At 43.0% G+C, this 22,570-nt stretch overlaps 1 pseudogene; it reads left to right on the top strand.

The window, feature by feature from the left end:
* Positions 1–17,469: 17,469 nt before the first annotated feature.
* LOC136381480 (free fatty acid receptor 2-like) lies at positions 17,470–20,341 on the top strand (annotated as a pseudogene).
* Positions 20,342–22,570: the final 2,229 nt, after the last annotated feature.

Below are 22,570 nucleotides of genomic sequence, written 5' to 3'. Positions count from 1 at the left end.
TCCTGGGAGACCTATGGGCTCAATGCTGCCATATTGTCTAATTTTTCCAGTTGAGAGTCCAGCTGTTATTGCTGTATTGAAAACTTATATTCTGACAACCAATTCAAAACGTTTAAGTATTGCGTGTGCTGTGAACAAAGCAGGCCTGTGGGTTGTGGACTGGCTCGCGGGCTTCCAGTCTGTGGCCTCCATAGCCCCGGAGGCTGAGGAGGGTTCAGATGTTGGGGATGGGTAGGGGAGGAGGCCAGAGGAAGTGTCATTTTGCCATAAGCGCAGCTCACAGGTACCTTTGACCAGATGTAATGGCAAACAGCTGCAGAGATCTGACGACTTTAGAAAATCATTCTTATCAACCTCTTGTTCTCATTTAGAAGTCCTTGCCAGCAGCCCTTCTCTGAGAGCCATCACACTCATTACAAGGCAGGTCAAAGGAAGAGGAGAAGAGCTTCTAGTACTCCCAATTCCACGTCTCCTATCTCTACCTTGGCTCCTTCTCCTGCCCCTGTATTCTAGAGGCACTGTATTGGAAGGCCCTCCCCTTGTGTTCTTGTTCTGCATTCTCTCCCCAGATGTTTCAGTAGATTATGGTAGTTTTGATCATTGATGACTCCCAAATATCTATCTCCAGCTCCAGACTCTGTGTACCTAATTGTGTACAGGGACCTCTCACATTCATAAGTTCAAACAGAACTCTTTATTTCCCCCCAAATGTGACCCCACTTCCCAGCCTAGTCCACTTCTGAAATGGCAACATCATCTACTTCTCTGCCCAAGCCAAAAACTCAGGCATCCTTTTAAGAAAAGATTTCATTTCTTTTTATTGTTGAAATAATCAACATAAAAAGCTAAACTTTTCAGCTGTGCACTTTTTTATATATACAGTTCTGTGAATTTTGACACACATAGATTCCTGTAACCGCCGCCACGATCAAGATAAAGAGTGGCTATTATCACATCTGCCCCTCACCCTTAACCACTGACAACCACAGATCCTCTATCCCAATAGTTTTGTCTTTAAAAAATGTTACAGAAATAGAATCATACTGTCTTTAACTTTTTGAGATTGGCTCCTTTCACTCAGCGTAATGTCTTTGAGACTCACCCTGGTTATTGTGTCATATTTTCTTTCCCTTTTTTGCTGAGTAGTTTGTTCCACTGTATGACTGGACCATAATTTTCTTATCCATACACCCACTGCAGGACATTTGGGTTGTTTCAGTTTAGGACAGTTTTGAATAGAGTTGCTCTAAGCCTTTATGTACAGGTTTTTGTATAGGCATAAGTTTCCCTTCTCTAGGTCAAATATCCAAGAAAGGGATGGCAGAGTCATGTAGTAGTTATATGTTTAACTCTTAAAGATACCTTCTATCTGTTTTCCAGAGTGGTTGTACCATTCTGCATTCCTTCCAGCAATATGCAAGAGTTTCTATTGCTCCACATCCTCATCAGCACTTGGTGTTGTTAGTATTTTGATTCTAACCTCTGATAGATTTATAGTGGTCAGGAAGCCATTCTTGATGCCTTCTCCTTTGTTACCCACATCCAATCCACCATCAGGTTCTATTTCTTCTATCTCCAGATTATATCTGATATAAAGCTGTTTCTCTCCTACTCCATGGCAACCATTATCTCTCACCTGAACCACTGCAAAAGCTTCTAACCTGGTTTTTCCTTTTTGTCTTCATCCTTATCAGTTCACCCCACAGCCAGAGGGAACTTTGAAGAACATAAATTGGGTAATGTTATTGTCCTGAATAAAACCTTTAAATGGCTTTCCATTCGGATCGTTCTTCATGGCCTATCAGGCTCTGTGCCCTCTGGCTCTGCCTCTCTGTCCAAGATCCTCTGGGGCCATTCCACCTTCACTGACATTACCGCTGGCCTGGCCTCGGGCAGGCCAAGCTCTCAATCTCCGTATACACTGTTCCTCCACACTTTGCCTGCTGGGCTTACCCCTTTCTATCAACTTTTCAATGTCACTCTTTTTAAAACAAATATATGTGTGTGTGTGTGTGTGTGTGTGTATATATATACACACACACACACACACACACACATATATTGTGTTTTTTAAAAAGTGACATCTATATACATAATGTTTTAAAATATATGTTTAAAAAAGTGACATCTATATATATAATCTTTATATGTATTTACTTTTTAAATAATTATTTTATTTTTAAATTATAATTGACATACAATATTATATTACCTTCAGATGTACCACATAGTGATTAGACATTTACATAACTTACGAAGTGATCACTCTATCCAGTGTCACTTTTTAATGAGGCTACTAGGGAGTCACCTCCTACTCTGGGGATGTCAGCCTTCTGTTCTAGTCAGGCCTTTAAGTGATTGGAAGAAGCCAACTCACATTATGGAAGGAAATCTACTTTACTAGAAGTCTATTCAAATGTAAATCTCATCCAAAACATCTTCACAGAAACATCTAGAATAATGTTATTATATATAGGTACACTGTGGTCCAGTCAAGTTGGCACATAAAATTAACCATGCACTCAGTACTATTTCAACTTTAATTTCTAAGATAAGAAGCAAGGTAGAAAATATTTGCATTTTATATATAGTCATTTATGTTTCTTTTTTCTTTTATTTAGAAATTAAATTTAACAGAGTGACATTAATCAATAAGGTACGTAGGTTTCAGGTAAACATGGCTTTTGAATTGTTGATTGCATTTTGTATCCATCATTCAAAGTCATTTTCCATCCTGGTATATTTGTCCCTCTTTACTCCCTTTTCCCGGAAACCTCCCTCTAGTAACCACTTCACTTTTTTTTTTTTTTGTATTTTTCTGAATTCAGAAGCAGGCAGGCAGTCAGACAGACTCCTGCATGCGCCTGACTGGGATCCACCCAGTATGTCTACCAGAGAGCAATGCTCTGCCCATCTGGGGCGTTGCTCCATTGCGGCTGGAGCCATTCTAGCACCTGAGGCGGAGGCCATGGAGCCGTCCTCAGTGCCCCGCCAACTTTGTTCCAATAGAGCCTTAGCTGCGGGAAGGAAAGAGAGAGACAGAGAGGAGGGAGAGGAGGAGGGGTGGAGAAGCAGATGGGTGCTTCTCCTGTGTGCCCTGACCAGGAACCAAACCCGGGACTTCCACATGCCGGGCCGACGCTCTACCGCTGAGCCAACTGGCCAGAGCTGGTAACCACTTCACTTTTATCTATGTCCATGAGTCTCAGTTTTATAGCCCACCTATGTGTGAAATCATATAGTTCTTAGTTTTTTCTAATTTACTTATTTCACTTAGTATTATGTTCTCAAGTTTCATCCATGTTGTCATATGTCATCATTCCTTATGGCTGAGTGGTATTCCATTGTATATATGGTATGTACCACATCTTCTTTATCCAGTCCTCCATCAAGGGACACTTTGTTTGTTTCCATGTCTTGGCCACTATGAATAATGCTGTGATGAACATGGGGGTGCATACCAATGTTTTCAAGTTTTTTAGTTTCTTTACTTTTTTATTTAATTAATTGTATTTACATAGATTCTAGGATCACCCCAAATGCCTCCCCCCTATTCCCCTCAACATCTCTCTTGCCCCCCTCCCTACAGTGCCCTCCCTCCTTCCCTTCAGGTTTATCCCATCCTATCATCCCCTTTCCCTCTGTCCTCTTTTCCTCTGGTCCCTTTGATCCCTCCTCTGTCTCAATTCCGTTTCTTAGTTCTCATTATTCTTCGGATTCCTCAAATGAGTGAGGTCATATGATATTTTTCTTTCTCTGCCTGGCTTATTTCACTCAACATAATAGAAACAGCCCAGTGTCCGTCAGTGGATGAGTGGATTAAAAAGCTGTGTGTGTACACACACACACACACACACACACACAATGGAATGCTATGGGGCTATGAAAAGACGGAAATATTACCTTTTGCAACAATATGGAGGGACCTGGAAACTATTATGTTTTCGAGTTTTTTGTTTCAATACCCTGTCGAGGGATTGCTGGGTAACATAGTAGCTCTATTCTTAGGTTTTTGAGGAACTGCCATACTGTCTTTCATAATGGCTGTATCAGTTTACATTCACCAATAGTAAAAAGGGGTTCTTTTTTCTCTACAACCTCTCCTGCACTTGTTATTACCTGTCTTGTTGATAACAGCCAATCTAGCATGTGTGAAGTGATATCTCATGGTAGTTTTGATTTGCATTTCTCTAATAGCTAATGAAGATGAGCATTTTTTATATATCTATTTGTTGTTTGTATGTCTTCATGAGAGAAGTATTAGTTTAGATCCTTTTCCCATTTTAAATTGTATTGTTTGTTTGTTGTTGAGCTTCATGAGTTCCGTATATATTTTAGATATTAACCCCTTGACAGAGTTGTTGCTTGTGAATATTAACTCCCCTTGGGTTGAATGCCTTTTTGTTTTGCTGTTGGCTTTTTATTTTCTGTGCAAAAGCTTTTTGGTTTAATATAGTCCTCACTCACTTATTTTTGCCTTTATAATCAAATTCATAGAATATTCTTGATGGCCAAAGTTCATAAATTTAGTACTTATGTTTTCTTCTATGTAATTTATTGTTTCAGGTCTTATATTTAGGTCTTTGATTCATTTTAAATTAATTTTTGTGTATGGGGACAAATTGTAGTCAAGTTTTATTCTTTTGCGTATGGCTTTCTAATTTTCCCAGCACCATTTATTGAAAAGTCTTTCTTTTCTCCATTGTCTGTTTTTAGCTCCTTTGTCAAAAATTATTTCTCCATATATATGTGGTTTTATTTCTGGGCTCTTGATTCTGTTCCATTGGTCTCTATGTCTGTTTTTCTGCCAATACCATGCTGTTTTGATTATCACGGCTCTGTACTATAATTTGAAGTCATATAGTGAGATACCTCTGGATTCATTCTTTTTTTTTTTTTTCATGATTACTTTAGCTATTTGGAGTTATTTATGGTTCCATACAAATTTAGTGATTTTTTTTTTTTTTTAGTGAAAGAGAGAGAAGGGAAGGCAGAGAGATGGAGGCATCAACAAGTAGTTGTGACACTTTTTAGTTGTTGATTGATGGCTTCTCATATGTGCCTTTACTGAGGAGCTCCAGCTGTGCCAGTGACCCTTGCTCAAGCCAGCAACTTTGGGCTCAAGTCAGAGACCATGGGATCATGTCGATGATTCCACGCTCAAGCCAATGACCCCACACTCAAGCTGGTGAGCCTGAGCTCAAGTCAGATGAGCCTGCACTCAAGCCAGCGACCTTGGGGTTTCAAAGATGAGACATTAGCATCAAGGGCAATGCTCTGTCCACTGAGACATCACCAGTCAGGCAAAATCTGGTGATTTTTTTTGTTCTATTTCTTTAAAAAAAATGACATTGCAATTTCAATGGGGATTGCATTAAATGTATATATTGCTTCAGGTAATATGGTCATTTTAACTATGTTGAGTCTTCTGATCCATGAACATAGAATATTTTTCCCTTCATTGTGTCTTTTTCAATTTCTTCTAATAATGCTTTGTAATTTTCTGTATAAAGGTCCTGTACATCCTTTAAGTTTATTCCTGGGTATTTAATTTTTTTGTTGTTGTTGCAATTGTAAAAGGAACTTTTTTCAATTCATTTTCTGAAGTTTCATCATTGGCATGTAAGAAAATAGTAGACTTCCTTAAGAATGTCCATGCACATTGGAAAAGAATGTATAATCTAATGTTCTGGGATATGTTTCTTCTTATACTTTGCCTCTTTCTTATGTGGTTTTCAGTTTTTTGAATACCAATACATAAACTCTTTATCAGTTATATATGTAGAAAAATAGTGGTCTTTTGCTTTGTTAATATTTTTTTCATAAAATTCTACTTTTATAGTCTCAAAATTGTTTATTTGATGACTTCTACATTTATGTCATGCTAGAAAAAAAAAACCTTCTCATTTATACAGCTTAAAAATAATCTTATATAATACCTATGCAACTTCTATAGTTTTAAAAATATATTTGATTTTTAATAGGGTACATCTGGATTTTACTATTATTATTATTATTATTATTATTATTATTATTTGTGACAGAGACAAAGGGAGAGTAACAGAGAGACACAGATAGGGACAGACAGGCAGGAAGGAAGAGAGATGAGAAGCATCAATTCTTCATGTGGCACCTTAGTTGTTCATTGATTGCTTTCTCATATGTGCCTTGACCAGGGGTCTACAGCAGAGCAAGTGACCCCTTGCTCAAGCCAGCGACCTGAGGTTCAAGCCAGCAACCTTGGGCTTCAAGCCAGCAAACTTTGGGCTAAAGCCAGCAGCCATGGGGTCATGTCTATGATCTCATGGTCAAGCCAGCAACCCTGCACTCAAAGCAGATGAGGCCACGCTCAGGTTGGCGACCTTGGGGTTTTGAACCTCGGTCCTCTGTGTCCCAGGCCAATGCTCTATTTACTTTGCCACTACCTGGTCAGGCTTACTTTTATTATTTAATTGCAACTTTATCAAATGGAGAGACGACTATCTTAACATCATTTATTGAATAGTCCATCCTTTCCCACATTGATTAAAATGAACTTGGATCATTTAATTAGAAAGAATCCCTGAAATATAATCTACAACAACAAGATATCATCATTTTACCCTCTTATTAGTAAAAACATTGAAGAATCAACATACCCAGTGTTGAGAAGTTGCATAGAAATTATACTTTCATGCCCAGTTTGTGGGAGTGTAAATTACTGAACATTTTCAAGAAAGTAAAATGGAAATATCTATCAAAAACTTTAAAGAACATCTCTGTGACCCAGCAATTGTATTGATTACATATATAAAAATTCTTCTAACACAAGTAGATGATAGATAGATAAATAAGTAGATAGATAGATAGATAGATAGATAGATAGATAGATAGATAGATAGATAGATAGATAGATATTCACTAAAGCATTGTTTATTATAGCAAGAGAACTGGAAACTATAAAAATTGACCCTAAATGGTTGCATAAATTACAAGATGGTCTTAAAATAAAATACCATGTAGCTATTAGAAAGAATACAGTAAAGCCTGACTGGTGGTGATGCAGTGGATAGAACATCAGCCTGGCATGCTGAAGTCTCTGGTTCAAAACCTTGAGGTCACTGACTGGAGCACAGGTTTGTCAGTTTGAGTGTGGGGTCATTGGCTTGAGCATAAGATTACCAACATGATCCTAAGGTCCCTGGTTGGAGCCCAAGGTCATTGACTTGAGCAAGGGGTCACTGGCTCAGCTTGAGTGGTCAAGGCATATATGAGAAGAAATCAATGAACAACTAAAATAAAACAACTATGAGTTGATGCTTCTCATCTTTTTCCTTTGTCTCTCTCCCCTTTCCTCTCTCTCTTCTCTCTAAAACAGTAATAAAAAAAGAATACAGTAGAAATGGTAGAAATGAAAATTAGTACAACCATTATAGAAGAAAGTATGGTGGTTCCTCAAAAAATTAATAATAGAACTACCATATGATCCAGCAATCCTTCTATTGGGTATCTACCCTCAAAACTCAAAAACATTGGTACGTAAAGACACATGAACCCCTTTGTTCATTGCAGCATTATTCACAGTGGCCAAGACATGGAAACAACCAAAGTGTCCTTCAATAGAGGATTAGATAAGGAAGATGTGATACAATGGAATACTACTCAGCCATAAGAAATGATGACATAGTGACATTTATGACAACATGCATGAAACTTGAGAACATTATACTGAGTGAAATAAGTAAATCAGAAAAGGCAAAGAATTGTATGATTTCACTTATAGGTGGGATATAAAACTGAGACTCATGGACATAGATAAAAGTGAAATGGCTACCAGAGGAAGGGGGATGTGGGTAAGGGAGATATGAGGGTGGGGTGAGGGGAAGGGTGCAAAGAGGGACAAATATAGGGTGTTGAAAAATGATTTGACTTTGGGTGATGGGTATACAACATAATCAGCAGTTCAAATGCTATAGAAAAGTTTCCTGAAAACTATGTACACTTATTGATCAATATCACCCTGTTAAATTTGATTTTCTAAATAAAAATTTTTAAAAATGAAATGGTAGAAATGTATATTCTGACAAAAAGATCACCCTGGTGAAAAAATAAGTTTCAAAACAGTATATATACTATTATTCCATTTATGCTTTAAAAAAAACTATACCTTTATATGTATATGTGTATATACGGGTATAGACATAATAGAGATTGTCTCTGGGAAGGGAGAAGTGTCAGTGAGAAGTAAAGTGGCATTTCACAGTTTACTTTGGTATTGTCGTATACACAGTTTTTATATATTAGAACACCAATCATGAAAGAAGATTCACAACCTTGATTCTGACCAAGCTAGAACAGAGGATACGGAAATTCAGATTGCATCGGAGAAATGCTCTGAAGTTAGCTGGGATAATGAGGATAAATCATCAAGCCTCTAAGTGCCCACCTTTCCAACCTCAGGCATTGAAAACAGGAGAGGTGTTTTCTCAAAGAAAAATGAGTGTGGTGTTGTTGGGAGATGGGGGAATGTGAACAGGACACCCATCCGGAAATGCCCACCAGGGCAGGTCCACAGGAGATGACTGGGAGGGTCTTATTGGCTTTATTACTCCCCCACCCCATGCAGAGCCAATACATGCCTTCGGACACTGCCATTTCTCTTGTTGATATAAGATTAAAAATGTCCCCCAAAGGGTGACTATCAGGATAATCACATCCAGACAAAGCCCTGTCTGGTCTCCTGTGAGCCAGTCACATGGAGTCATCAGCAATGAGGTCAAACATGATCAGGTTTCTGGCATTGCTCTATCAGTGTCTCCTCAGATGGGTTTTCAGACCCCAAAAAGCAAGCTTGGAATTTTTCCCAAATTAGAGGGCTCCTGTGGACCCTTGAGACACATAACAACAACTTTTGAGGCACAGTGTCATACCCTTTTGGGATGATCCTCCTACTGTTAACAACCAGAAAGAGAAATTTTAAAATGGTAACTTGAGGCGGGGTGGGGCGGAGGGAATGGCACAGAGCCAAGGCTGTCCCTGTAGCACCACGAGTCTGGCTCACGAGCTTTCCTGAGCGAGGGAGAAGAGGTGAGGTTGTAGCTGGTGCACTAGGGGTTGCTCAGAACCTGCCTCCCTCAGGCTGGCGTCACAATGGGAGCGTCATTCCTCCTGCAGAGTGCAGTGACACAGGCAGAGACCGCCGCACTGACCGCTGAGGCTCTGACTGACAAGCACAGCGGCAGAGCTGGTGGAGTGCTTTGTAATTTGGCAAAGATTTCGCTTGTAGATGATCTCTTTAACTTGTAAAATAATCTTGAGGGGTTGGCATCTTTCCGCTGTCTTGACAGATGACAGAGCTGAGGATAACATCTGTCAAATGAATACAGGGTATGAAAAGGGGACCTTTACTGTTTTAGTTTCAGCCAAGAACAATTGACAGATACCAAGCACTGCCACTGCCTGACCTAATGGGAGGTGTTAGATCATCCATGAAAACTCTGAAAAGTAGTCCTGTCAGCACTCATTCAAGACTCCCTTTAGCCCAAATACAAGGAGCCAGAAAGTGGAAGAGGCCGATTTGAAGACTGTTTTGGAAAGCTGGGAGTGCACTGTGTTCTGATGCCAGTGGGAGGGTGAGGAGAACTTTCCACTCACAGAGAAGATGCACAATAGCGGGACTCCAAGATGTCAGCTGGGAGGGCTTGACATGACCCTAAAGTTTAGAGGGCACGGGGCAGCTGCCAGATGATTGCTGGGAGAAATCAAAATGTGACTTGCTGGGCTTGGCAGAGCAAAATCAGAGAAGTCTACACTGGGAGTAAGCTTCCGGTCTACCAACAACGGAACAAAGGTGCTTGGCTCTCTTGGACCAAATAAGGGCCCTTTTCTGAAGAGCCAGCCTGGAGTTATTTTATAAACGACACCACCCAAGGGTGAGCCTAGATGAATAATGCAATGCAACAGACGGAATACCCAGGGGCTGAGAGTAGGTCACACGTGGCCAAGCAGAGGAGGCGCTCCGTATCCAAGGGAGACACACAGAAAGATGCTGGCTGGGAAGTCCAAGAACCTGCAAAAGGTCCTCATGGGATAATGAGCCGGCACCAGGTGTCTGCGCCAACCAGAGGGCTTCGGCTTCAGGTCGTAACTGTGCCAGGCTAGGGAGATATTTGCCAGCTCTACTCCTACTCTCTGCCCATAGGGCGGGGCCTACGTGGGTTCAAAGTAACAGCGAAGGAGTGGGAGAGGAGAGGGGAGCTGGAGCCAAGAAAGAGCAGTCCCAGCGGCCAGCTCTCCCTCGCAGGCTGTGAGCCCAAGGCATTGCCGAGCTGCAAGGGAGAAGTGCTACTGGAGTAGAATCGGGAATTCTGATATAACACTGGCCTGGAACTGTGTGATTATTAAAGCGAGCTGGACATTTTAGTATCTCAGAGTGCCTGAGAAGCCAATGCACCCATGGGGCCGTGGAAGCTGCAGAAACGAGGGGTGTAGGGGAAGAACAAAGTCAGGGTTTACTTGAATCTTGTCAAGTCCAGCTCATTCAATAGCATGATTACATTCGATTCTAGGAGACCTCAGGATGCAGTCATTTGCCTCTTTGTCTTTTAGCATCTGCATGACATCCAGGGCAGCTCTTGAGTCTTGAATGCCCAGGCGTAGAGGAGCTGCTGCCGGAGAGTGGATCAGCGCACGGCAGCACTGGGCCATTTGCCCACACCAGGGCCCGGCACAGTGCCAGCCCGGAGAGCATCTGGCTCAGATCTCACAGTTATTCTTTGAACATGATCAGATGAAGCATACAGTCACAGAAATATCTTGACTGGACCCAATTTCAAACCTGTACTTCATGCTGGCTTTATACTTCAGTGAATTCTGTCAAAGATGAGAAAATAAAATCCTAAAACTATTTTAAGACTGTTGCCTGACCTGTGGTGGCGCAGTGGGTAAAGTGTCAACCTGAAAACACTGAGGTTGCCGGTTCGAAGCCCTGGGCTTGCCTGGTCAAGGCACATATGGGAGTTGATGCTTCCAGCTCCTCCCTCCTTCTCTCTCTCTGTCTCTCTCTCCTCTCTAAAAATGAATAAATAAATAAAAAATTTTGACCTGTGGTGGCGCAGTGGATAAAGCGTCGACCTGGAAATGCTGAGGTCGCCGGTTCGAAACCCTGGGCTTGCCTGGTCAAGGCACATATGGGAGTTGATGCTTCCAGCTCCTCCCCCTTCTCTCTCTCTGTCTCTCTCTCTCCTTCTCTCTCTCCTCTCTAAAAAAAAATGAATAAATAAATTAAAAAAAAAAGAAGAAACTAAAAAAAAAAAAAAAAAAAGACTGTTTAAAAATTCATTTTAGAGAGGAGAGAGAGAGAGAAAGAGGAGAGAGAAAGAAGGGGAGGAGGAGCAGAAAGCATCGACTCCCATATGTGCCTTGACCGGGCAAGTGCAGGGTTTCGAACTGGTGACTTCAGTGTTCCAGATTGCTACTTTATCCACTGTGCCACCACAGGCCAAGCTATTTTAAGAATAGTACAGTTACTTAATATCATGTTAAGAATGCTGCTTTGCTGTTAAATCCTTTTTGACATTCATCACTTTCTCTCTGTCTCCCTCTCTTTCTCTCTCCTTTCCTTCCTTTCTTCCTTCCTTACTTCCTTCTTTTCTTTCTTTTATTAAGTGAAAGGAGGGGAGACAGAGGAACAGACTCTCACATGCACCCAAAGATCCACCTGCAAGCCCCCTATGGGGTGATGCTCTGCCCATTTGGAGCCACTGCTCCATTGCTTGGCAACTGAGCTATTTTTAGCACCTGACATGGAGGCCACAGAGCCATCCTCAGCACCTGGGGCCAACTCACTGGAACCAATCAAGCCATGGCTGTGGGAGAGGGAGAGAGAGAGAGAAGGGGGAAGGGGAGGGGTAGAGAAACAAATGGTCACTTTTCCTGTGTGTCCTCACTGGAAATCGACCTTAGGACATCCACATGCTGGGCCAATGTCCTACCACTGAGCCAACCAGCCAAGACCCACTTTTTTTTTTGAGGAATCTCAAGAAATGGAAGTGGTCTGGTCTGTCCTGACATCTCAGAGACCCTGCTCTAAGGACGTTGGTCAGCCTTCAGTTGCCTAGCATCTGCACCCCTTCCCATGTTTGAATTCTGAATCTTGGTGGGAAGCAGAGCCCAGCTCCCACTAGAGAAGCTGATAATGCTGAGACTTTATTTCTACACGCCCCTCCTGGTTTAGGCAATCGGGTGCACCCACCCAAATTCTAAATCTGAGGCTGCAAAATGGTACAAGAAGGAGGGGCAGTGGAGAATTAATTCTGGTGGTGCCAGTAGTGGTGTGAATAGAATGGCTCTAGGGCCCAGTGTTCAGTGTGTGTGTTTTAGGGGGGAAGGCTCCTGCGTTCTCACTGGAGTGAGTCAGCGACATGACTTTTATGTAGTCCTGTCTGTGCACCTTTCTTTATCCTCCAAGTCTGGTTCTCCAGCCTTCCTGGCAAAACTCTGAGCCAGCTAACATTTTTATCATATAGTCCTTAAATTAGCCACTTGGCCTCCATTTTACAATTAAGACCCATCATAATGATTATGAGCTAAGAAAGCCTGCATTCTAATGAGAGATGCTCAACCCATTAGCAATCTCTTTGCTGCATTAAAACAGAAGAAAGACATTGCTTGATATCCATTCAGCTGGCAAAAACCTGGAAAATGGATGATGTCAAGTATGGGTCGGAGTGTGGCTCAGAGTGCCAACAGCTGTGAGGATGCTGGCTCTGCCCTTTTCCTTTTTTCTGTCTACTTTGGTCCTATTCATTCTCCCATCTGGACCCACCCAACAGAAACAAAGGCTGTGGCTGAGAGGTGTGTGCCCCACTGCTTGCCCTTGCCACAAATTATTTCACCTTAATCGTAAGTGTTCACTGTGATGAGCAGCATAGCTCATAATAAATGCTCAATAAACATTAGATATGAATATATATATTTTTTCTTCTTTTCCAAGTGAGAGGAGGGAAGATAGAGAGACAGAGTCCCCTATGTGCCCCAACCGGGATCTACCCAGAAACCCCCATCTAGGGCCATGCTTGCAACTGAGCTATTTTTAGTGCCTAAGGAACCATCCTCAGTGCCTGGGGCTGATGCACTTGAACCAACTGAGCCATGGCTGCAGGAGAGGAAAAGAAGAGAGACAGAAAGGGGAGGGGGAGAGATGGAGAAGCAGATGTTCGCTTCTCGTGTGTGCCCTGAGAATCGAACTCAGGACATCCACACGCCGGGCTGATGCTCTATCACTGAGCAACCCAACCAGGATGAATATTTTTTCTTGCTTTTGCAAGATTACACACACATACTCAGAAAAAAATTTAGTAGTATAAAAGGCTAGATAAAGACAAAACACTGCTAACATTTTGGGGGATATTTCTTCACCCAACATCCAGAGGGGTTCTTCAGAAATGTGAAGCGGATTACAGCACACTCTGCTCATCTTACTCCGGATGTCACTCTACATCCTGACACGGCCACAGGCCCCACACACGCTGGGCCCTGCTGACTGCCCTGACCTTATTCCCACGACTCTCCCCTCACTCAGTCCCCTTGCAGTCACTCTGACCTCCCTGGTCTCCTCTGACACACTAGGGCTCCTCTTGGGCTTGCTATCCCTTGCCTGAATGCCTGCAACAGTCTCACACCTCATACTCTTCTTTCTTGCAGGTCTCTGCTCAAACACCACCTCCTCTAAGAGGCCTTCTTCTGCCCTCACTTTTTGCCCTGACTCTGCTTTTCGAGACTCTGTCTTCCTTCTTCATGCCAACCTAGCCCCTGGGTTGATGTTTTGTATCTATTTCTCAGTCTATTGCCTGTCTTGCCTCAGTGGAACATCCGCTCTGGGCAGCAAGGCCAGCTCACCGCTGATTGCCCAGCCCCAGTGAGTGCTGTCCCATGGGGGCTGCTCTGCAAGTCCCCACTGAGTGAATGTGCGGGTTCATGTCCCCTTCTCTTACAACGCACTTGTCTTACACTTTGCTTTTTTTCCTTGAACAATACATCTCGGAGTTTGATCTATGTAGACCTGCCTTATTCTTTGTAACTGATGCATAGTATTTCTACTGTTGGGTACCCCACAGTTTTTATTTAACCAAACCCTTTACTGTTTGGTTAACACCTTGTTTATACCTTATATAAATACGTTGTTTATTATCACAGAACAAACAAAGAGAAGACTCAGTGATAATAAACATTCTTCATTATGAACATGTGAAATTATGTCTGTACAATAAACTCATAGAGGTCAACTTTTTGGGTCAGATGGTAAAAGATTTTTAATTTTGAGATATCATCCAATTACACCTCCAGCAAAGTGTTCTAAGTAACAGGGACAGAGAGAAAGGAGTAAGAGATGAGGCCAGAGAGTGAGGGGGACAGGAAACTGATACAGTGGAACCATAAGCCACTGTAGGACTGTGACTTTGATGAGATACGGAGAGACAATGGGATTTTGAGTAGGGGAAGGATATGCCCTACTTGTGTTCTAAAAGATCCTTCTGACAGATTGGAGGGGGCGACAAAAGAAGCTGGTGGGCTGGATAGATCGGTGAGTAGTCCAGGTGAGAGATGGTGAGGATAGCCTAGACAGGAGTGGTAGCAGCAGATGCAGTGAGAAGTGGTTGGATTGGGGGTACAATTTAAAGATTTGCTGATAGAATAAATGACAGAGAAAGAGAAGAGTCAAAGGTGTCTCTCAGATTTGGGGCTGGAACAAAGAAAGGATAGGGAAGCAAAGTCTGTCACTTGGGATCCACTCCTGAGATGCTGGAAGCGAGGGCCTGGAGAGGCAGCAGCTGGTGGAGAGGAGGCACCTGGAAAATCTCAATTTCCTAAGAGGGAAGGTTCCCTGATCTTAGATTGTTTGTGTGCTTTCAAAGGGGTACAGCTCAACTTCAGCCGACCCAGCTACAGAGCAAAGGAGAGCAGCGACTACCTCAACCCCAGATCTCCGGGTAGGCCCCACGCTTCCTTTCTCTCTGCTCTCCCTGTCCGTGTGTGCTGCCGGATGTATTGCTGGACAGCTCTGTTCCCTATCATTTTGAAGTGTTTCCTAGTCATCCCAATTCTAGTATCCCCATATCTGTTGTTGCTGGATGCTGAAGAAGACAGTGGGGCTTCTGTGTTGTCAAGACACCCGGAGGGCTCTGAGCAAGAAAGGGGCTGTTAGATGCTGGCTGGCTGCAGCAGCTTCTCGGGACATAGCAAAGACTAGGGGACAAAGATAAGATCAACAGACGAGATAGCTATCATTTGAGGTCAACCAACTCCAGACGAAAGTCAGCCTCACAGGCTGACTCCTGTGTTCTCTGGTCCACCAGACTCAGCGGTCTAACCCGTCTTCTACCCAGCCACATCGATTTCCTTTCTGTTCCTGCAGCACAGTGAGCTTTTTCCTTCCACAGGGCTTTGGTGCTTGCTGCTCCCTTCTCCTGGAACGTTCTTCGAGTGGCTTGCTCCTTATCAGTCCAGATGTCTCTTGTCAGCCCAGGCCTTTGACATCTCTCTCTTAAAAAAAAGTCCATGTCAGACTCTCTCTAGATTTCCCTCTTTGCTCCCTCACTTCACTTGAAATTACCTGGTTGGTTTGTTTACTTGTTTACTATCTGACTTGTCCATTCATGGGCCCAGAGTAAGGGCTCAGGGCACTTGATGAATGGGAAGCAGAGTGATGGTGAAAGCATTGTGGAGAGGAAGTACACATGCATAGTTGGTGCAAATCAATCTGAATCTTGACTTAGTTGAGTTAGACTTGAGATGTTGTACTGCCCGCTCCCATGATGCAGCTGTGTGTGAGGTCAGGGCAGCCTTACCAACTTAGTCTGAATTCCCCTCTCTACCCTGGTGACCCTAGGACACCAGCACCAAAGATATCCCTTTATTGGAAACTTGGATGACAGAATGAGGATAAAAGAGAGAAGGCAACAAGCATAGGTTCTGACCTACTCTTTGCTTGTATCATCAGGTAGCGAGTTCTGACAGGTACATTCTACTTCCATCTTTTCACTCTCCGTATTCAAGTGCCTACTATATGCAAGGGACGATGCTAGATTTTTTTTCTAAACTTCAAAAACGTTACTGCCGGAAGATCTGCCCTTACCTAGACTCAACACTAGCACCCCATGAGAAGGGGTGGGTCACCCCAGGAAGCACTGCCATTTTCCAGGCTGAAAGGGGGCTGATGGAGAGACTTCTGAAGTCCTAGAAATTGCCCATGTCCCTGGCACGTGCTAGAAGAGAGGGTTCTGCAGCTCTGTTCCTGGCCTGGGAATCAGTTCTGCAGGCTGTGCATGGCGATGGACAAAAGAGGCTGCTCCCTTAGCATTTTAAGATAAAGAAAGCGGCCTTGTCCAGGAATCTTTGCCTTTCCAGTAAGTTTTTGTTCTTCAATCAAATGCAGGCAGAAAAAAGACATAAATTAATTTGGTAAAGGACAAAAGATTATTATGTTGCTTTTGTCTCATGTATATCAAGCATCAAAGTCACTTCCTGAGTGCCCATTTTAGAATAGGCACTGTGTAAGTCAGGGAGGGCCAGACTGCGGGAACGGGCAGAGACCACTTGGGTACAACCTCCACATGAGTGGAGGTGGAGAGTGATGAGCAAAGTGAAAAAAAGTTGTTTCTTCTGGAGAAATTGGACTGAGGGTCACTCTTCCTGGGTCAGGGGCAAGAGCAGGAGCCTCTGTTGGCAATGTCAAGCAACCAGTGGTAAGACATTCACATTTCCCAAGAAGAGACAAAGCATCCTCTGTGTCCATATCTTCACGTGTCTGCCTCGAGACACAACAAGGGAGCAATATGGATCCTATACCGGTTGATGAGAGACCAACAGTGAGAAGTTAGGAGCCTTGAGAGAAAAGATGGGGGAGGAACAAGAGAAGGAAGAGCAGGGAGAACAAGTAGATGCATTTGCAAAATTGTTTGAAATCCTTGTCCATGGAAAGGAGACAGAACAAATTACTTGGCATGCAGAAGGAGGAAGAAGCACCCCCCACTCACAAAAAAAAACAGTTGTGATCTAGATTCTGGGAGAACTAAGTTTGGTGGGCACAGAAGTTGGAGGGAAACCCAAAGGGTCAAGTATCTTTGTAAAGAGCTCAGCTATTGACCTTCCTCTTTTTGAACACTTGACTCTTCCGAGTATAAAAACCTATTGATTGTGGAAGAAAAAGAGGTGGTCCAGTTGGACAAGGTTCCACTTGCTTTTGAAACCTGATTTACTTGAAAAGCCATCTGTCTGCCTCCTGGAAGAGGGAAGCCACTGGACTTTGCTTGTGCTCAGGGAAGAGGCCATTGGAATCATGACCCTAGAAAGAGCTGGGATAGAAGGAATGCATCTAACTTAGAAAGAGGGGGTAGAGTATGGGGATTACTCTCAAAGAGGGGAGGGAAGAGGTCATGGAGAGGGGAAAGGGGCAAGGACAAGGCGCTGGAGAGATGTTGCTGGGGAGGGATGAGCAGGAGAGAGCTGGAGGAAAACAGAAGGTGAGCTCAGTTCCAACTGGATGGGAAATGCCTATCCCCCTCACCCTCTACGAGACTCTCCAGTTCGGGAAGGAGCTGCACATATGGGCACCAGTCATTTGTTACCAGTAGCAGGTTAACTACTCAAAGTTTCATTTTAAATATCTATGATACTAATGACAAGTTAGAGGAGATTAAAGGTGACTCTTGATTGGCATAAATATCATGTATAAACGCTTTCTTCAAGGAGAATGAAAGGATGAACCTGCAGGCAGCATGTTGAGAATCGTGGTAGTTCTGGTGAAGTCACTGGTTGTATGTGGGGCAGAATGAGAACACACTGATGCTGAGAGGACTTAAGAGTGACTTTCCTGTGGTCATGGGGCTGATGTGCAGCATGACCAGGACTGGAATCCTTGGCCCAAGTCAAGCCCCTTCTGTTACCACACCCAACCCTGCAGCTTTTCTTTGAATGGCTCAGCGTGATAGCAAGAAACTAAGCATCTGGGATTCAATTTAAGCTTAACTTTTTTCCTCAGCTTTAATCAAGTTCCTGTTTTTAGAAGTAAAGGTGAGAAAGTTGTGTTCAAGCCCCATGTCTTTTTTATTTTATTGATCTGAGACAGAGAAAAAGAGAAACATCGATTTGTTGTTCCATTGATTATGCATTCATTGGTTGATTCTTGTATGTGCTCTGACCAGGGATTGAACCTGCAACCTTGGAGTCCTGGGGTGACACTCTAACCAACTGAGCTAACCGGCCAGGGCTTCAAGCTCAATGTGTTAAGGTAAGAAAAGAAAAAGAAAAGATGAAAAAAAATAAGATAAGAAAAAAGCCACAATGGGTGGTGAACGCACAATATAATGTATCCCTGAAACCTATATAATTTTATTAACCAATGTTACCCTAATAAAATAACTAATTAACTAGTTAATTAATTGATTATTTTTATTTTATTTTTTTAATTTTTTTAAAATTTTTTACAGAGACAGAGAGAGTCAGAGAGAGGGATAGACAGGGACAGACAGACAGGAACGGAGAGATGAGAAGCATCAATCATTAGTTTTTCGTTGCGTATTGCGATACTTTAGTTGTTCATTGATTGTTTTCTCATATGTGCCTTGACCACGGGCCTTCAGCAGACCGAGTAACCCCTTGCTCACCAGTGACCTTGGGTCCAAGCTGATGAGCTTTTGCTCAGACCAGATGAGTCCACGCTCAAGCTGGCGACCTCAGGGTCTCGAACCTGGGTCCTTGGCATCCCAATCCAATGCTCTATCCACTGCACCACTGCCTGGTCAGGCTTAATTGATTATTTTTAAAAGCCACAACCAGACTGAGTAGAATTTGGAGAAACTCAGAGACAGTCTCAGGCTTCCTCTCTCTTTGTGATGAAGCAACTTGTTTCTTTCCTCTCAATCTACACAGCCATTCATTTACTGTCAGATATTTGTTGAGCACCTACTATGTGTCAGGCACAGTTCTGGTGCTAGGGACACAATGGTGAACAAGACAGATGATGTCACTGCCCTCACAAAGTGCCCTTCCCAGCGGGGACTTGAAGATCTCAATACTTTTTCTGTAAGAGCTTCTGAAACATCAGAATTCTTAAGAGACTAATTCTCTCTCTCTCAGGTAGAAATGGAGATGAGGAAGATACTAAAGAAGTACATTGGGTGGGAAGCAAGTAAGACCTTTTTCTCCGCGACACACAGGACTCAACTTGAAGGGTTAGCAATACTCACTGTGTGAAGCAGGCAGAGGAGATACAATGAAGCTACAAATGGATTCCCCTTGATTTGGGACTGGGAAGCCCATGGTCAAAGAGGATCCATCTTTTCTCTCTTCAGGAAAGATATCCCAAGTCCCCCAAATATGGGGTTTCTTTGTCTACATCATATCTTTCTCATCAGTCTCCCTGCCAACCCCCTGGCCCTGCAGGCCTTTGTGGATCAAGTCTGCCAGCCCCACCCTGCACCCACCCACATCCTCCCACTGAGATTGATGCTGGCAGACCTCCGGTGCCGCTGCCCTTCAAGATCATTGAGGCTGCATATGATTTCTTCTGGCCTTTGTGGGACATACTCTGATTCCTCACCGGCTGTGGTTTCTGGTGGGCATCAGCATTGGGTATTGCCTGGAGTGACTTCCCCCGTGTAGTACAAGCTGTCCCGCCAGCCCATGTATGAAGTTTTTGCCACTTGGGTCTACTGGATTTTGTCCTTTGTTAGTTGGTAAATATTGTCCAATATTTACCAACTAACAATGTGATGAGTGATACCAAAGGCCTCCCTGTCTGCTATGAGAACTTCACCAAGAGCAGCTGGACGTGGTCTTGCTGTGTGGCTGGAGCTGTGTCCTATCCCCTTCTTCATCCCCATGATGGTCACCATTTCCTGCTACTGCCGCTTTGTGCATAGCATGTTCTTCCAGCCCCTACTGGGGACCGGGAAGAGCTGGAGAGCTGTGGGGATGGCCACTGTGACCCTCTGCAATTTCCTGGTCTGTTTAGGGCTCTACAATATGTCTCGTGTGGTTGGATTCTTCCAGAGAAGAAGTCAAAACTGGCGGGTGTGTACAGTGCAGTTCAGTGCTTGCATTGATCCCCTGATTTCCTATTCTTCCTCCTCAGCTGTCCACAAAGCCTTTGATAAAAGGCTACAGAGGCTACTGAGATTGGGTGCCTTATGGTCAGCGGTCAGCATGCTGGAGGGTAAGAGTTGGGGAATCGGCTGCAGAGAGAGGAGATGGGAGCTTAAGTATGGCCAATGTCAGCTTCACAGGAGACTCGATTTGCCAGTTTGTTACTTCCTTGCAGAGGAAGGCTCAAGAGGGGAACAATGAAGCAGAACTGGGGTGAGTTTTCCTGTGCCTAGTTTAAGAAGCAAAGAAGAGCAGTGAGTATCTCAAACTCCTCATCCATTTAGAGGAGTGTTTTTGACTTGTTCTCCAGAGTTTACATTTTCTTATTTATGGTTGGTACTGCTTCATGGTAAACCACGAGCCCTGTTATCCTAGAATATCTCAGTCTTGGAATTCTTTATCTCCCACACTCGGTATCTATAAGATGGTAGCATTCACTTATCTACTATAGAGTTTTTTGCTATATCCTTGGCCCTGATTTTTTGGGGGTAGGGGATGTGGTTCCATGTGCTGGGTCTGAACATCTAGCAAAGGCAAGAGTCCGGAGGGCCAGACAGAATCCTGCATGTCAGCCCAGAGGTCCAGCACCCCAATCAAAGCAATTGCTGGCTCAGGCCTATAATACATACAAGAAAATAAAATTCTTCTCTCCTGAGAGAAGAATCAGTGCTAGTGTAAAGAAACTTAAGTCAGATACTTTTTAGTAGTTACATCTTATTTTCAATCCCCAACATCCTGTATTTGTGTCTTCTTTTTGCCTTGATCTGCTTTGCCAGAAGTCTGTTAATTTGTCAATTCAGAAACACGAGATCTCCTCTGGCATTTATTTTTATTTTCTATTTTATTAATATCTAATTTTATTTTATTGTTTCCTTCCTTATACTTCATTGAGTCTTTTCAGTTGTTCTGTTTCCAACCTTTTTTTTTTTTTTAATTCAGTGAGAGGAGGGGAGGCAGACAGACCTGACTGAGATCCATCTGGCAAGCCCACTAGAAGGCGATGCTCTGCCTATCTGGGACATTGCTCCATTGCTCAGCAACCTAGCTCTTCTTAGTGACTGAAGCGGAGGCCATGGACCCATCCTCAGTGCCTGGAACCAACTCATTCCAATTGAACCGTGGCTGCAGCAAGAGAGAAAGAGAGAGAGAGAGAGAGAGAGAAGAGAGAAGGGGAGGGTGGAGAAGCAGTTGGGCGCTTCTCCTGTGTGCCCTGACCAGGAATTGAACCCTGGGACATTCACAAGCCAGGCCAATGCTCTACCACTGAGCAAACCAGCCAGGGCCCCTTTTCTAACTTTTTAAAGTTGGATGCTCATTAATATTTTTGCCCTTTTGCTAATATAAACATGTAAGGCTATAAATTTCTCATTAAGAGCAGTTTTAGTGGGATGCTACAAGTTTTGATTTGAAGAATTCTCATTATTTTGAGTTCTGAATCGGCTCTAATTTCCATATAATTTTTTTTCTTTGACTCAAGTTTAGAGATGTTTCTTCATTTTCAAACATACGAATTTTTTCCCTTGATCTTTTTGTTACTCATTTCTAACTAGATTGCACTGTGGTCATAGAATATTGTTCAAATGGTATCAATTCTTTAACATTTGTTGAAAGTTACTTTTTGACCTGGAATATATAGTGTGCCTGGTGTGATAAGAATATGAATTCTGCGATTGTTGGGTGTCATGTTCTCTTAGATCAAACTTGTTAATTTGTGATGTTCAAATCTTTATAACCTTAATTTATTTTGTCTATTTGATCTTTGAGTTACATGAGAGATGAGATAGATGCCTTTCTATATTGGCGAACTTATTTCTCCTTGTACTTCTGTCTTCCTAATGAATCAAAAAAAATTTTTTTAGGTGAAAGGAGGGGAGATAGTGAGGCCGATTTTCACATGCAACCCGACTGGAATCCACCCAACAACCCCATCTTGGGCCAGTGCTTGAGTACCGAGCTGTTTTTAGCACCTGAGGCTGATGCTTGAACCACCTGAGCTATCCTCAGTGCCAGAGGCCACGCTTGAACCAATTGAGCCACTGGCTGTGGGAGGGGAAGAGGGAAAGAAGGAAGAGTGGAAGGAGGAGAGAAGTAGATGGTTGCTTTTGTGTGCCCTGACCTGGAATTGAACCTGGAACATTCATACATTGGACTGATGCTCTATCCACTGAGCCACTGACCAGGACCCAAACTTTTTATTTCTTTTGCCCAAAATCTATTTTGTGGCCCTGGCCAGTTGGCCAGTTGGCCAGTTTTCAAAGTGTGGTCTGAAGAGTGCAATGGGGTTCAGATCCTTTCAGGGACCTGTAAGGTCAAAATTATTTTCATAATGATACTAAGATCTGCTAATTGTATTTTTCACTCTCATTCTCTTGTAAATGAATGTGCAGTGGAGTTTCTCAGAGGCTATCTGCCATGAAATCATGACAGGTATCTGACTAAATGCAGA

The sequence above is a fragment of the Saccopteryx leptura genome, chromosome 9 (assembly GCF_036850995.1).
Source record: "Saccopteryx leptura isolate mSacLep1 chromosome 9, mSacLep1_pri_phased_curated, whole genome shotgun sequence".
Lineage (NCBI taxonomy): Eukaryota > Metazoa > Chordata > Mammalia > Chiroptera > Emballonuridae > Saccopteryx > Saccopteryx leptura.
The sequence above is the reverse complement of the archived record's forward strand: the minus strand, read 5'-3'. Positions and strand labels throughout refer to the sequence as shown.